Source organism: Lissotriton vulgaris, chromosome 4_1 (genome assembly GCF_964263255.1).
Source record: "Lissotriton vulgaris chromosome 4_1, aLisVul1.2, whole genome shotgun sequence".
Taxonomy (NCBI): Eukaryota; Metazoa; Chordata; class Amphibia; order Caudata; family Salamandridae; genus Lissotriton; species Lissotriton vulgaris.
In genome coordinates, this window is record NC_141691.1 from 34,303,759 (window position 1) to 34,317,766 (window position 14,008).

Here is a 14,008-nt window from a genome sequence, read left to right on the forward strand (position 1 = left end):
AAAGAAGTCACCCAATGTGTTCCAGGTTCAATAAGAAATGTTCTGGGCTGGCTGATTATCTATTTCTAAGCTCTTTCTGACCCTTTGCTTTTCCATATGAGCTCAGGATGGCAGAGATCTCTAATAACCGGTCATTTGGCTGAGTTTGAGGCTAATAAAAGGAAAATAAATGTTTTGAGACACTTGTATAATTGCAATGTTTTATTCACAATGTTGTTGTTCACAATACCATATTTAACTATTTGTTACTAATGAAGTGCTTCATACATACTCAGCACTGCCTTTCATGTGCTGAGGGCATAGTCAGCAATTTAGAACACTAACCTGTGGGGGAAAATCCAGTGCCCACCAGGGAGATCCCACACCACATGCACTCATAGGGAATGGTGACAGAAGTGCTTCTGCTGCCACCCAACCCCTCCTCCCGGGTGAGATGATGGTGTTAGCATATGGTGTTTGGTAGCAGTTGACTGGCAGTGTATGTGTAGTCACTTGCTGGTTATGTATTTATAAATTGGCTGGTTGATTGGTGCTGTGATGGGTGGGTCTATCCTGTCTGAGTTAAAAGTGAAATGCCCTATAATGGCCCTGTTTATTAATGTGAGTTTTGTATTGTATTGGGCATCAAAAGCGTGTGAATGGTTTGTTAAGCAGTGGGTGCCTTGATGTGGCTTTACAGCACAGAATAAGCTCTCAGAAGTTCAGTATTCTGAAATTCAACTTATCTTACTAAAAATGATTTCCATGTTTTCCTTTTCATTAAATCCTTTGGTAAATATATTTACAATTTGAACTTTTCACTCAGCCTTGTTTCAAATGTAACTAGTATGTGGGTGCACTATAGTAGTGGGTTAGTGTGCAATAATATTTGTCTTTTCTGAATTTCTCTTCCACCTTGTACATTGTTTATAGGTAAAACCTACCAAGCCCAGATTTATTTTTAAAAATAACCACCAGTGGACTCTAGGGTGTATCCTATGTTTTTTTCCCTACAGTACCTTGCAAACCTCAGCCTTTTCTTCACATTTGTGTGAGAGAAAGTTTGAAAATCCGCTGGATCCTTACATGTCTGACCATCTACAATTTCCACACTCCTCCTGAAAAAAAACTGCAGCTCATGTGTGTGATTGGTCTTCGCGACAGACACTCAAATGGTCCCAATCTTGAGAAATCATCAATGGACAGCTACGGAATTTACGCTGTCATCAAAGGAAACCAATCCAGATATTTTGTAAACAAAACTTCCAAGTATGTCCAGGGTGGCCAAAAAACATTGTGGAGCCCCAGATGGCGGCATGATGTTCCTGGGAACTAACCTGATGTCAACACCCTGCCTCTAGACAGCAGAGGACCGGGGGAGCATGCAGTGATGACTATGCTGCGGTGTGGTGCCCCCATGCTGGCATGCCAATGTTCCTCTTCACAGACTTAAGTGAGGCCGGGTATCACAAGGGAATCCATGGCCTACAGTGAGAAGGTGGGGCCAACATGGTGAGACTGCCATAAATTAGTGACATAAGCATAGATAACGGCCTCTGCACTGAGTCACAGCCGGATACTCCAACGTGGAGTCTGACTGACTTCTTCTACTTTGGTCATGTTAATGTGCAGTGACTGGGTTGGGGCCTCTCCACACCCCTGGACAAGGTGAACTGGCCCTGTGCATCTGCACTCTCTGTATGACTGCGGCTTATTGCCATTCTTTCAGCATCGAGAGGGATACCTACATTTGAGAGCTATACTGATCTTGGAAATGGCGTCCTCCTTTCCCTCTGTGAGACAAGGGGAGAGTTCTCATGGCTACAGGTATGACCGTGCCCACCTCCCTAGCTGGGAGAATTGTATCATTCTTGGTGCCTTCTGCCAGTAGTGGCCCCTACCTACCAGACTGCAGTGATATGAACGGGAGACTTCCTATAAACTGCCACTTTGAAGAGCCCATGTGAGGCCATTTCTAAACCCAAATTAACTGCTTGTAAGGAAGACCTTCGCAGTCCTATGCCAAAGGGGTGTCCTGTCAGTGAATGATTAATCTTCCCCTCACTATAGATAGCGGATTGCGTTTGTGTTTGTCATTGTTCCCCCTTTCTTTCCTCTGTAGCTGCAAGGTATGTACATCAGTGGAGGGAGGCTGGATAAGAGCATTGCATTCTGGTCCTTCAACAAACAGACCTACTAGTGACCCTTGTGCAGGAACCTTTTCTCGACGTGTATAACTGGAAAATGTGAGCATCATAGCTCTATCTTGTGCTCTCAGAGACCTGCTTGATGTGATACACTGCCAGCATATTCTTCTGGAGTTCTGGACTTTTTGGTTCCGTCCAGAGGTGTCAGGGAACAACACCCAAAGACCCCGGAGTTCCACCTGCCTTGGTGCGCAAATGAACAGAAACACGGGCTTCTCGATGGTGGCGTCAAAGACCAAAGGTTTATTACTGCAGGGACACAGAAGTCACAGAAACTATGCATGGGCAGTAACTAGGAGCCTGTTCAATTTGTACAAAGAGGGTTGCTCCTTATATACGGATTTTTGGCCTTCAGGCGAATTCTTCACATGTTAGTACTTTCCCAAAACCTTTGTGTCACAAACAATAAATATTTGGCGTACACAGGAACCGTTGATAAAATCTGATACAAAACATCTACGGAGAGGGGTTCCCACTAGTTCATCACAATCCCTTGTCAATATTGCATTCAAGAGCCGGACCGCCTCATCGTAAATTTCGTTACCTCCCCCTAATAAAGGCCCAGAAGGAAAGGAGCAGAGCCAGGTGCAGAAGATAGGAAAGCGGGATAAGAGATGTTTGTGGGTTGTAAATGGGCAAGGCTACCGGCTTCGGCCGCCTAATCATGATCGGGACAATGGACACGAGAACCAGTTCAGGTGGGCTGGCCTCGGGCAGAGGAGGCAGCCTTTGTCGAGTCATGTAGCTACAGCGTGATCTGTTTTAAGGTGCACGTGTCATGAAAGAGGTGAATCTCCGGCTAAGGCTACGTGTCCTTAATCGGAAATGAAGTGATCAGAGGTTATTGCATATGTGAGGGCAAGAAACACAAAATGGCGGCCATGATCTAAGATGGATGCCGTGGGTAGATCAGAAATGTGTTCATAACAGGAGTGCTCTTGCTCGTAGTATAGCGAAAACACCAGGATATGCTAAATGGATCATTTGCGGTTCGCTGATACTAATATTATGTATTTCCGACAATATTGAAAACACGGGTTCAAATCGTCACGGAACCTCACTTCCCCATATGGATATATGCTTACTGTCTTTCAAACTCACTTGCCTGATGGTTGGCCCTTGTACCTATGATGGGCTGACTACCAAAGACAGACTCACATCAAGGGAGGCAACACCCCTGGGTGCCTGAAAGCACAAAACAGCTACAGAACACTGCCAACAAACACTTTAAGACCCTGTTATCCACCAACGCTCTGGTCTTCTACTTGACACTGGTCCCATCTTTAACCTTTTATGTGAAATAATAAATGGATCCAACCGCAGGCACCGATGGTGTGAAACACGGGCTGTGTGGAACCTTTCGATAAGTATCCTCCTCCCAAATGTCTTGCCTAGCAGAGCAGCGGTCTGTGCTGATTCTTGGTCCGATTTCCTTTGCCCACTTTCTACATTCCTGCACTCACTGAACACAGCAGGGGAGTCATAAGTGAAGGGCAATGCTTACACACTTGAGGGCCGAAACAGACGTATTGGAATGCCTTTTAGCAAGATGACTGGAAAGCCATGCAAGGCAACTCCTATTTGCTGAGGCTCTAATCGAAGGCTGGCCTATCTCAGATGGGGGTACCTCCTTGACACCATGCCAGATCGGTCTAAGAACTTCTCTCACTCAGGAGCAAAGTGATAGACCTGGAAGACAGAAGGCACCAGAACAATGTCCGCCTCTTTGGCTTTCCGGAAAAAAATAGAAGGATCCAACACCAAATCCATTCTCAAGGCAGCCTTCCCAAAACTCACAAGCCTCACGTTTGACCCGACTTTAGAGATGCAGAAAGACCATCCGCATCGGATCACCCAACACAGGAGAGAATGCACAATCGTTTCCTACATCACAACCACAACAGGCTTGCCAATTGATCATGGCAGCTTGCACTCACTGTGCGTACATGTTTGAGTGTCATGAGATACAAATAGTAGTGAACTTCACAAAGGAAACAAATTACCATTGCAAAGCACTTCTCTCTCTCAGACCTCGACTACAACAGTTAGACTTCAAGTATGGCCTCCTTGAGCCTGCACACCTGAGGATCACAAACAATGGGATATCCAAAGAATTCTTGAACCCAGAGGACCTTTGTCATTAGTTGGATAGCCTCACTCCTCAGGGAATGGACTGTGCTGCTCCTTTACCGGAGGACTGATCTCCATTCCCAAAACTGAACTCTTGGACACCTTCTGGTGGACCTAAACTCAACTCAAGCCGTTCCCGGAGCAAAGGTTGAGATCTGGGCTGACCTGTGTGATCCCTCAGATATAGGGCACAGGCTCAACATGAAGTGGCCACCCTTACACAAGAAAGAGATAGGGACAAATCATGCTCTCCTATAAAACCTGCTTTATCTGAAGAAGGGGTATCCTGAACTGTAACTAAGTATATCCCTTACATTAGAAGAGAAGATTGGACTTTGCTGCTCTAAAGCCTGCCGAAGAAGAATAAACTTTTATTTACTATGGAGTACTTGTTATATATTGCACCTTCCTTCCCAATATCCTGTCCTACCTCCCTATTTTCTCTTTTCTTTTCTCATAACTGTGTACTTATAGCGATGCTTAAATGCCTCAGTAGATTTTTATAAAGCTTTTTTTGTTGTACTTTGGATGTTGTGAGCCTTGCATGGTGCAGACTACACCCTGTCCTCCTCTTCTACTGCCCCTTCCCTCCATTAGTACTGAACCACTATTATAAGTATTTCCCCTTCCTTCTTTCTATTTCTAATTTATCCCTTACACAATGAACAGCCCACCACCCTTAACATTGGTCATTTTAACTGTACCATGCATCTCCTGGTTGGCTCTGCTGCCTGAAGGGGCTCCTCCGATGTGCATAGCATGAACGTTTAGATCTGCCAAAATCAGTCCTTTGCCCACTCCCCCCTCTTAACGCTCTTTATCCCCTCCCCGAGTGGCTTCCGATACTAATCCTCTCCTTCTCTCCCAATCTATCCCTCCTAGCGGACGCAAGAGGCTCCCACAGATTATATATAACCACTAGGGGACATTTTTGCTCCTTTCTGCAGCTTTTCTACCTTGATGGATTTTTTCCCCTCTGTTCCTTTACCTTCATTATTTCTCCTTCCTTCTCTCCTTTCTTTGAACTGTCCATTTCCTACCTAATTATGTCCCTGACATCCATACCCTTTCGCCACTGCAGCATCCACTGCTATACCAGTCTTTGTCCCTCTGCCCTTCCTCTATAACCTACCACTTCCTCTCCCCCACTCCTCCTCTATTACCAACTACAGCATCAGAGCACAGATGGCAGCAACTACCCCTTAGTGTAACATCACAGGCTTCTGCTGAAGAGGGTCACTCACTGAAATGCGGAGTATCTATACTTTTGTGTAAGTCACTACCTGTGACAATTGTCAAAACATGGATAGATCCAAACGGCACATATGTCTTCACCAAGTTTAGATTGGGAGACAGATCCCTATGTGTTGGTTCAGTATATATCCCCACGGGAGCCAAGTGTTTTAGTGGAAATTGGGGCATCTAACATCATCATCGGCGGTGACTTAAACTTTCCATGTGACACAGTCCTAGATAAGACAGGCCCTCTAGACAGGGGTAACAACAAAGACAGAGCTTTGTTAAATGATAAAACTGACCATGGACTGGTGCCTATGCCACACCACAGACAAGGACTATACTTTTCTCTCCTGATCCCACGGTACCCAGTCTATGTTAGACTACTTCCTAATATCTCATTTTGTAGTTTCAAGCACCAGCAATTTCCATATATTGGAAGTTGCTCTTTCTGACCACTCCCCTATTTTACTTGCCATTGATGTGGGTCTGGCCTCTCCAGGCCGCCAGCCATGATCTGAACGTTCAAAGATACCACTTGCCTAAGGGCAAAGTCAAATTGCGGTCTCACCTTCCAGTTTACTGAACCAACAATAAGACTTCACTTAAATCTACTAGGACCATAAGGGCGGCTGAGAAAGCAACCATCCGTGGGCAACTGATGAGGGATGCAGCGGTGGCCAACAAGAGCCCTTCGCTGCTTTGAGCTCGAAGAGCATGTCTCAACGTTAATAGGCCTATACTCCTCCCACTCCACAGTGCCCAAACACCGAACTTAGAACTGTCACGAATAACACTTAATAACCTACACACCTCGAAAGCTGAATATACCTCAGCACCCAACAGCTATCCCTGTCATCCGTGGTGAATCAGGTGTGATCCTTACTTAACCTCAAGATATAGTAAAGACATTAATTTCTGTTATGAAAAGCTTTATACTCCAGATCCTCCAACATCTACATAAATCTCCTGGGGACAATGGTTTTCCTATAGAATACTCTAAATGGTCTGGCGATGAGGCATTCAAACCCTGCATGCCGCTCTGCATGAGGCTTAACAGTCAGCCTCACAGCCTCATTTGGCCTTATCTCCAATCGAGAAATGATTGCGGTCATTCCCAAACCAGGCATAGCTATCGCTCCATCCCACATATAAATAAAGATGATAAGATTCTGACCAGCTTTCTGGCAGGTTGACTCTGCAAGGTTTTACAGTCCCTCATTCACCATACGCAGGTCAGCTTTGACCCAGGCGCTGATCCAGAAATCAGCTCTGTACGTTTTTGCATACTATGTGGGCTACAAGAGATATGCCACAAGATGCTGTGGCCTTCTCCCTTGATGTGGAGAACGTATTCAACCACATGGACTGGAATTACCTCTTTGTACCATGAAACACCTTGGCCTGGGAGACCAGTTTATCTCCAAAGTCTGCCTGGTATATGACAATCCCATAGCCCAGGTCAACTGCAGATGATTTTTATATGATGATTTTCTGTTTTGAAGGGGCACACTTCAAAGATGTACTCTATCCAGGGTCCTATTCCTGCTGGCCATGCAACCCCGACCATCCCTCATTCGTCATTCTCCACGGGTACAGGGCATACCCATTGAATGGTGACTTATCCTTATTATGCCTCTACACTGACGATATACTCCTCACTCTCAGAGACCTCCCACCTTCCCTACCAGCTTTACTAAATTATTATTGATGGATTTGCAGCTATATCTGAATATAAAGTGGATTGGGATAAGAGTGAGGCCCTCCATTATCATTGGTCACCACGAAGGCATTAACCTCTTGGATGCTCATGACGAGCTGTACTCGTAATGAGCCACGGCGCTCCGGTGCTCATGACAAGCTCAGCTCGTCATGGCCTGTGGAACGCTCAGGTGCAGGGAGAATTCCCCCGTTGTGCTGAGCATTCCACGGGAGGCAATACACCTGTGACGAGCTGAGCTCGTCATGAACACAGGAGCGCCATAGCTCACGATGAGCTCAGCTCGTCACGAGCATGCGGGCGCTGTGCGCGCCCCCCTCCCCCTCAGCACACTGGGGAATTAACCCCCGCAGCGAATGGGTTAATTTATGCCTATCCTTTTACCTGGAGACTGTAACAACTAAAATGTCTGAGTATTTTATTAGTCGTGGTCTAGACATGCCAGATCCCCCTCAATGGTTTACAATGGAATGATCACTTCTCGCCGAGGGGACAGACTTGACTGTTTATACAGAATCTTCATTGTCGTGCAGATCCCCTCCACACCCAGTGGTATCCACTACATATAAAGCATGGAACAGTGCACATTACCTTCATAGTTTGAACCACAGGTTACACCCCAAAGCCCCATTATGGGGCAATGATAGCATTTGAATTAATGGTTGTGTGATTCTACTAGCCCACTGGATCAGGTTATACTAAATGGAGAGCTAAAGTCCTTCGCCCAACTTCAAAAGTAATTTGATCTTCCTATACAACAATCATTTCAACATATACAACTACAGCTCTGTCGGAGACAATGCCTCACCCCTAATTCTTGGACTCTCAAGTCCTCACTAATACTGACTTATCTCCTAACCTAGGGATGACAAACGGGTGTGATGTCAGGACTATACAGTGCTCTAACTGACCACATTTACTCACAACCTCTTCTTAGAGGTCTTTGTAAAAAGTGGCAGTCAAACCAATATGTCACCATAGAGGAAGAGGACTGACCAGCTATCTCAAAAGCCCTAGACAAATATACCAGGGAAGCACAATTGGAATTCTGTTTGTTCAAAACCTTACATGACCGGTTTTGGACACCTCTATAATTGCAACAAGCACATGCTGAAGATTCCCAGGAGTAAACTGCCACCTCCCCCACATCCTTTGTGAATGTCCCTCTTAACAGTGCTTCTGGACTTATATAGGAGATACTCTAAATAAGACAATACCCCTAAAGCTCCCTCTTATCCCCCCATCATCCTACTGTACGATTCAGCAACTCACCAAGCCTTAAGTGCCGACAACGGTACCTTATGCACACAGCGCTCCCTACTGCCAAAATCTGCTTCTTATGAAATGGAAGATCACCTGCCCCTCCTTCACAGGAGGACTGGATGGTAGCAATGGTACAGATGGCATCCCACAAATGTATATTATACCGTCTTCAAGATCAGGAGGAGGTGTTTCAACAAACATGGGCCTCTTGTCTTCAAGATACCTAATAGCTGCAAATCATACTCCCCCCTATCTTGGTCCTGGCTCCACTTCCTGTCTTATTCCACCCCCTCTCCCATCTGTTCTATATACTCCCTCCCGCTTCTGCAAGCTTTCCCCTCAACTTCCTCCTTGTTACCTTCCCCCACACCCACCCCATCTATTCCCCCACTCTCCCTTATTCCCTACCCTCCAACCCTACCCCTCATGTCATATCCTTTCTCCCCTCTTCCCCTCCAGACAAGGAAACTGACATACTACACGCTTCTTACCACCTAGTATTACACATTATCCCCCTCCATATATCCATATATATTTTATTATATCTCTCCAACCTCGCCTCCCCCTCCAAGACCCATTCTGCTTAATCCTTCAGATAAACTGGCACAATGGGAGGTACAGGATGTCTCACATGGCATACTTCCAACCCCATTCAGTCATAAACGTTGTTTGCCTAACCTCTACCTCATAATCTTCCCTCCTCCCCCTAGTGCCTCCACTACAACCCAGCATACAATCTCCTCAGCTGAAATGTAGATCTCTCATTGTTTATTGTATTTAACCTCCCCTCCTCACCCTAATCTAATGTTTGTCATAGGTCACGATACTGGAGTCCACCCCCCAATATTCTGCACAATAGTCCTACTCTTGTAACACTACATGTTTCCTTGATTCACCCCTCTTCTGTTATCTCCCTGAACTGTTCCTTCCTTCTTTTCCCCTCTACTCCTCCCTCCCTGTTCTTAATACCCCCCTCCCCCACCTTCCCTGTTCTGTGAAATATTTTCTCTGAATAACAGCATGACTATTCCTGTAACGATAAGAGACTTCTGCGAATTTGTTAAGCTGTGACTTACTTACACTATTATGCTCTCCAACAAAGAATTACAAAACAAAGAAAGAACACATTGGGATGTCCATGTGAGGGCACCATCCTGGACATACCCAGGTGTCTAGGTCTCAGAAATTAGTGGAATTGGTAGGTTTTCTTGAGTGATGGACAACCCGGTCCCAAATTGTGTTATGGGCCCTTTTCTGTCATGGACGCTAGGCCAAACCACACTAGTGAGGTAGCACACTAGTGAGGTAGGAGTAAGCAGGCAATGCTTTTTACATTGACTTGTGCTGTTATGTTGAGCTTCTTGTACAGGGTGATCCCCAGAGTTCTAGAATGGTGGTTGGTGTTGATCCTACCTCGGTTAGCAACAAGGTTGTTCTGGGCAATTGGTCCTCATTCATTCTTCTACATACAATTTGTGAAGTTGTTTCTGGTGGTATTAGTGTTGTCAGTAAAGGTGAGGAGGAGTAGGGTGCAGTGAGCATAGGGGATGTTATCGATGCCTTCCTTGGAATTGAATGGTTTTGGTGAGAGGTGCCATGTAGACATTATAATAGACAGGGCTGAGTGACGATCCTTAAGAACTCAGTAGATCAGGGTCTTGGAGTACGAAGTTACAGGTGGCTGTTTGACTTTTTAAGTTCTTCCATCTTAGCGTGTGCCCTTCGATGACGATCTTTTTCTGTCTTCTGATATGCTGTGGGAGACTGCGATGAATGATGCAGAGAGGTTAAACATGATGAGGACCTCTGCATTTCCTCCTTATAGGAAGATCCAGAGTCATCACTGGCTGTGTTGAGAGTGGTTTCGCTGCTGTTTTTTTTAAAGAGAAAACTGATTGAGTGTTGTCCAACAGGTGGTGTCTTTTTTGGTTGTTTTTTGGGTTACTTGTTGGTGACCTTCTCTATCACTTTTTCTAGGAATGCAAGCATGGAGAGCTGACTGAATTTAATCACTTGGTTTTGGATGGATTGTGCTTCCACTGTTCACAGAGTGTGGACAATGCGATTGAGCTGTTCATTATCTAGTTGAGGGCCTTGCTGATTGGTTTTGCTTCATTATGGTAGATATTATGGGGCAGGGACCTGTAGGGGCCCCTCAGTAGATGTTTCTCATGAATGTGGCTTGTGAGAGATTCCCATTTGGTTATGGGGTTATCTTGGTTGGTGATGGGCAGGCTGGTGAAGGCTCCAATGGTATTGTACTGCAACAACAACACAACTGCCAATACTGAACTGACATACTTCTTATTTATCAAGGATCTGTTATGAATAAAACATAGCAGTCTATTATCAGTTTCATCGCTAGTTTATTTTAGTCATTTTTTCTAGACAGAAAGCTTTTTCATTTTTTAAAAAAACATTTCTTGTGCATATACAAATATACAAAATGTACAGATTTATACAAAATTTACAAAAACAATCTCTTAGTAACTAAACAACACATCCATACCAAACTTTTCTCAATACATGCACTCAAGTAGCATTCACACACATAAACAACCAATAACTCTGAGCTATAGGTCAATGTCAACAGAAATGCTTTTTTTTACAAAAAGGTAGAATAGTTTGATGAATCCTACATTTTTTTACGTTCAAACAATCTGAACAGTTAGAATTATATTATGTCCTAATCCAGTCTTTCTAATCTTTTTATATTGTTGATAATTGACCTCAAAGTATCGACGCGTTTCGAACCCCCTATTGCAGGGTTCTCCTCAGGATCAGCAAGATTTCTTAGAACTCCTGTGAAGGGTGTCTCTCGGGACTGGTGTGGGTGTTGTTATCTCACAAGCATTTTAATTCGCTTGGAGTGCCCGGTGTTGGCGTGGAAATCGCTTCACCGGGCTCACTGTAATGCGGGGCGTATCCTTCAATAGGCCGCCGTATAACATACAAACTGCACCCAATGCACTGCGTCTTGTCGGGTACAAACGATGTAACGTATACACGGAGCTTCCAGCAGACCCTTCCGTTTGAAACGATGAAGTGTGGCTTTATAGTACAGCAAATAGATTCTGGAAGGGGAGAGGAGTGTGAACAGGAGGTGGACAGGGCTGCAGAGGTGTGGCAAGAAGCTTGCTTAGTACATTGTGCACTTTTATGTAAGTGAGCACCTGCACTAATTCAGACAATCCTCAAGGTGATTTTAGTTGGATTAGACAACCTTAGAAGCTTTCTAAGTGAAAGCTGTGGGGAGCTGCCTTCAGGATTCGTCCAGAAGGAGTGTAAAGCAGCTTGTTTTACCAGAGCATCATCTTATTGTATTATATTAAATGAAAAGGTATGGAGATATACTCAATGCACACAATAATTTGCAATAAAAATAGGTAAATAGCACCAATACATAGTGGTCACCAGGGGGAGACCAAATTATATATTAACCCCTTCCCTGCTGATGACGAGCTGATCTCGTCATGGCACACAGTGCTTGTGTGCTCATTTTCTGTGGAAAAATGTGATGTGTCCATGGAGCGTTTTGGGACATTACCTGTCACAGGCACTAGGCCTACCCACACAAGTGAGGTACTATTTTTATCAGAAGACTTAAGGAAACAGAGGATTGTAGTCAAACATGATTATCCATTGTCTTTCTCTGCATTTCAGCCATCCTAATGTAAGAAATTGTGTAAAAAAGAAGACATTTTAAAACTGCCACCTAATTCACCTGGCAGTATGGCTACCCATATATCATATATTCAGAGATGTGCAAAGAACCACAGCTTCTAAACTCCAGATCTTCTTCCCATTTCGGAAATACATAGGTTTCCTTGATCCCTTTTTTTCACTCTTTCTATTTAACAAAATTAATTGCTATATAACCTTTGGGTACCTCCGGTTCTTTTTGAACCTATAAGCCGATAAATCCCTGCAACTAGAAAGGTAATGTGGATGTAACAGTATATTGGTTTAAAAAATCTAGCATAGTAAGAAAACGTAGTAGGTATAAATGTAGGCACAAATGGCTGTTTTTTTCAACACAATTTTAATTTAATTTCAACTGTTAGTTTCTTTACAAAACCCTTGAAGCATCTCCACAAATAACCGCTTGCTGAATTCAGAATGTTGTTTTCTTTTTTAAAATGTATAGCTCATCAGGATCCATTATTGTTTTCAAAACCTATTTCTACCACTAACTGGAAGGTGGTTGAAAGCAAAACAAATAGCAAAAATAACCTCTGTCCCAGTAAAATGCCAAAACTGTATAGAAAATTGTGTTTTTTCTTACAAAAGGCTACCTGTGCTTGAAAGCTGGGATGATGGGTATCTTAGCACAATAAACCCTTTGTGGATAACATTTACAGTAATAAAAAATACGCTGTCTTCTGCAGCACTTATTCCCCATTTTCCCCCAAAAAACAACATTTAGCTGTATTTTGACAAGTTTCTCAGTTCTCTCAAGGGGAATCTACAAACCATGGGTACCTTTGAGGTTCCTCAGGAAGGAAAGGATGCAAATTTGGCATGGATACCGTATGTGAGCAAAACTTTATGAGGGCTGAAGCGCAAACTGCCCCAAATAGCAAAAAAAAAGGCATGGCACTGGGAGGCCTGGCTGTGAATGGGTTAAGGGTGCCTGGAGAATATTGTCTACACACTCTGAAGAAAGACATATAACCTTTCTCAGTTGTTTCACATATTACTGTGATGCCTAAATGAAATCTTCTTATATGTGTGGGGTTTATTGACGGAGGTTCTGTAGTTGACGTAGACAATGTGTTTGTTATGCATACAGGTTCAGGCATGTGAGCAGTGGAAGGGGAAGAAGAAAATGGACGCAGTGAAGTCATCTTGCAAATTACTACATGAACTCTCCTTCATTCTCAGTTTCTGCTTGAAGGACCTACTGAATATGAAATCCCACCCTTACAAACTCTAAACCTTGATGGGGATACTGCTAGTATTCTCACAGTGCTCTAATGCTGTTGTGTTAATAATCACTAGGGAGTCTCATTGTACACTCAGTCATTTTAATGCTGTCATAAATGTGATTTGTTCTTTTTTTATTTGACTTTAAACCCTTTAGACCTGTTGACAAGCACACAAAATGTTATACTTTCTACAAAAGGGACCCAGAATATGTTCTCCTGACCTTGGGGAGGGCAGCCACACTCTCCCACATGCTCCATGACAAAGCAGGACACAGGAGCTAGTAAATGTTGATGACTTGTCATTTTCTTGCCATGGCTCTCAGGTCTGCTGCATGAGCTGACCATAGCCTAAATATTCGATTTAGCTCCTCATGGTGCAGTCTATATATGTTTTATTTGTTTTCTAATAGCTAAGGATCACCAGCGGAAGACTTAATATACACGGAAGGATCATCTAATAAATCTCAGCTTAGAGACACAGAACAGCAAACAAAGATCTTAATGTACAAGTAAGCTTGGGTTAATTTGATTATGATAAATTCAAA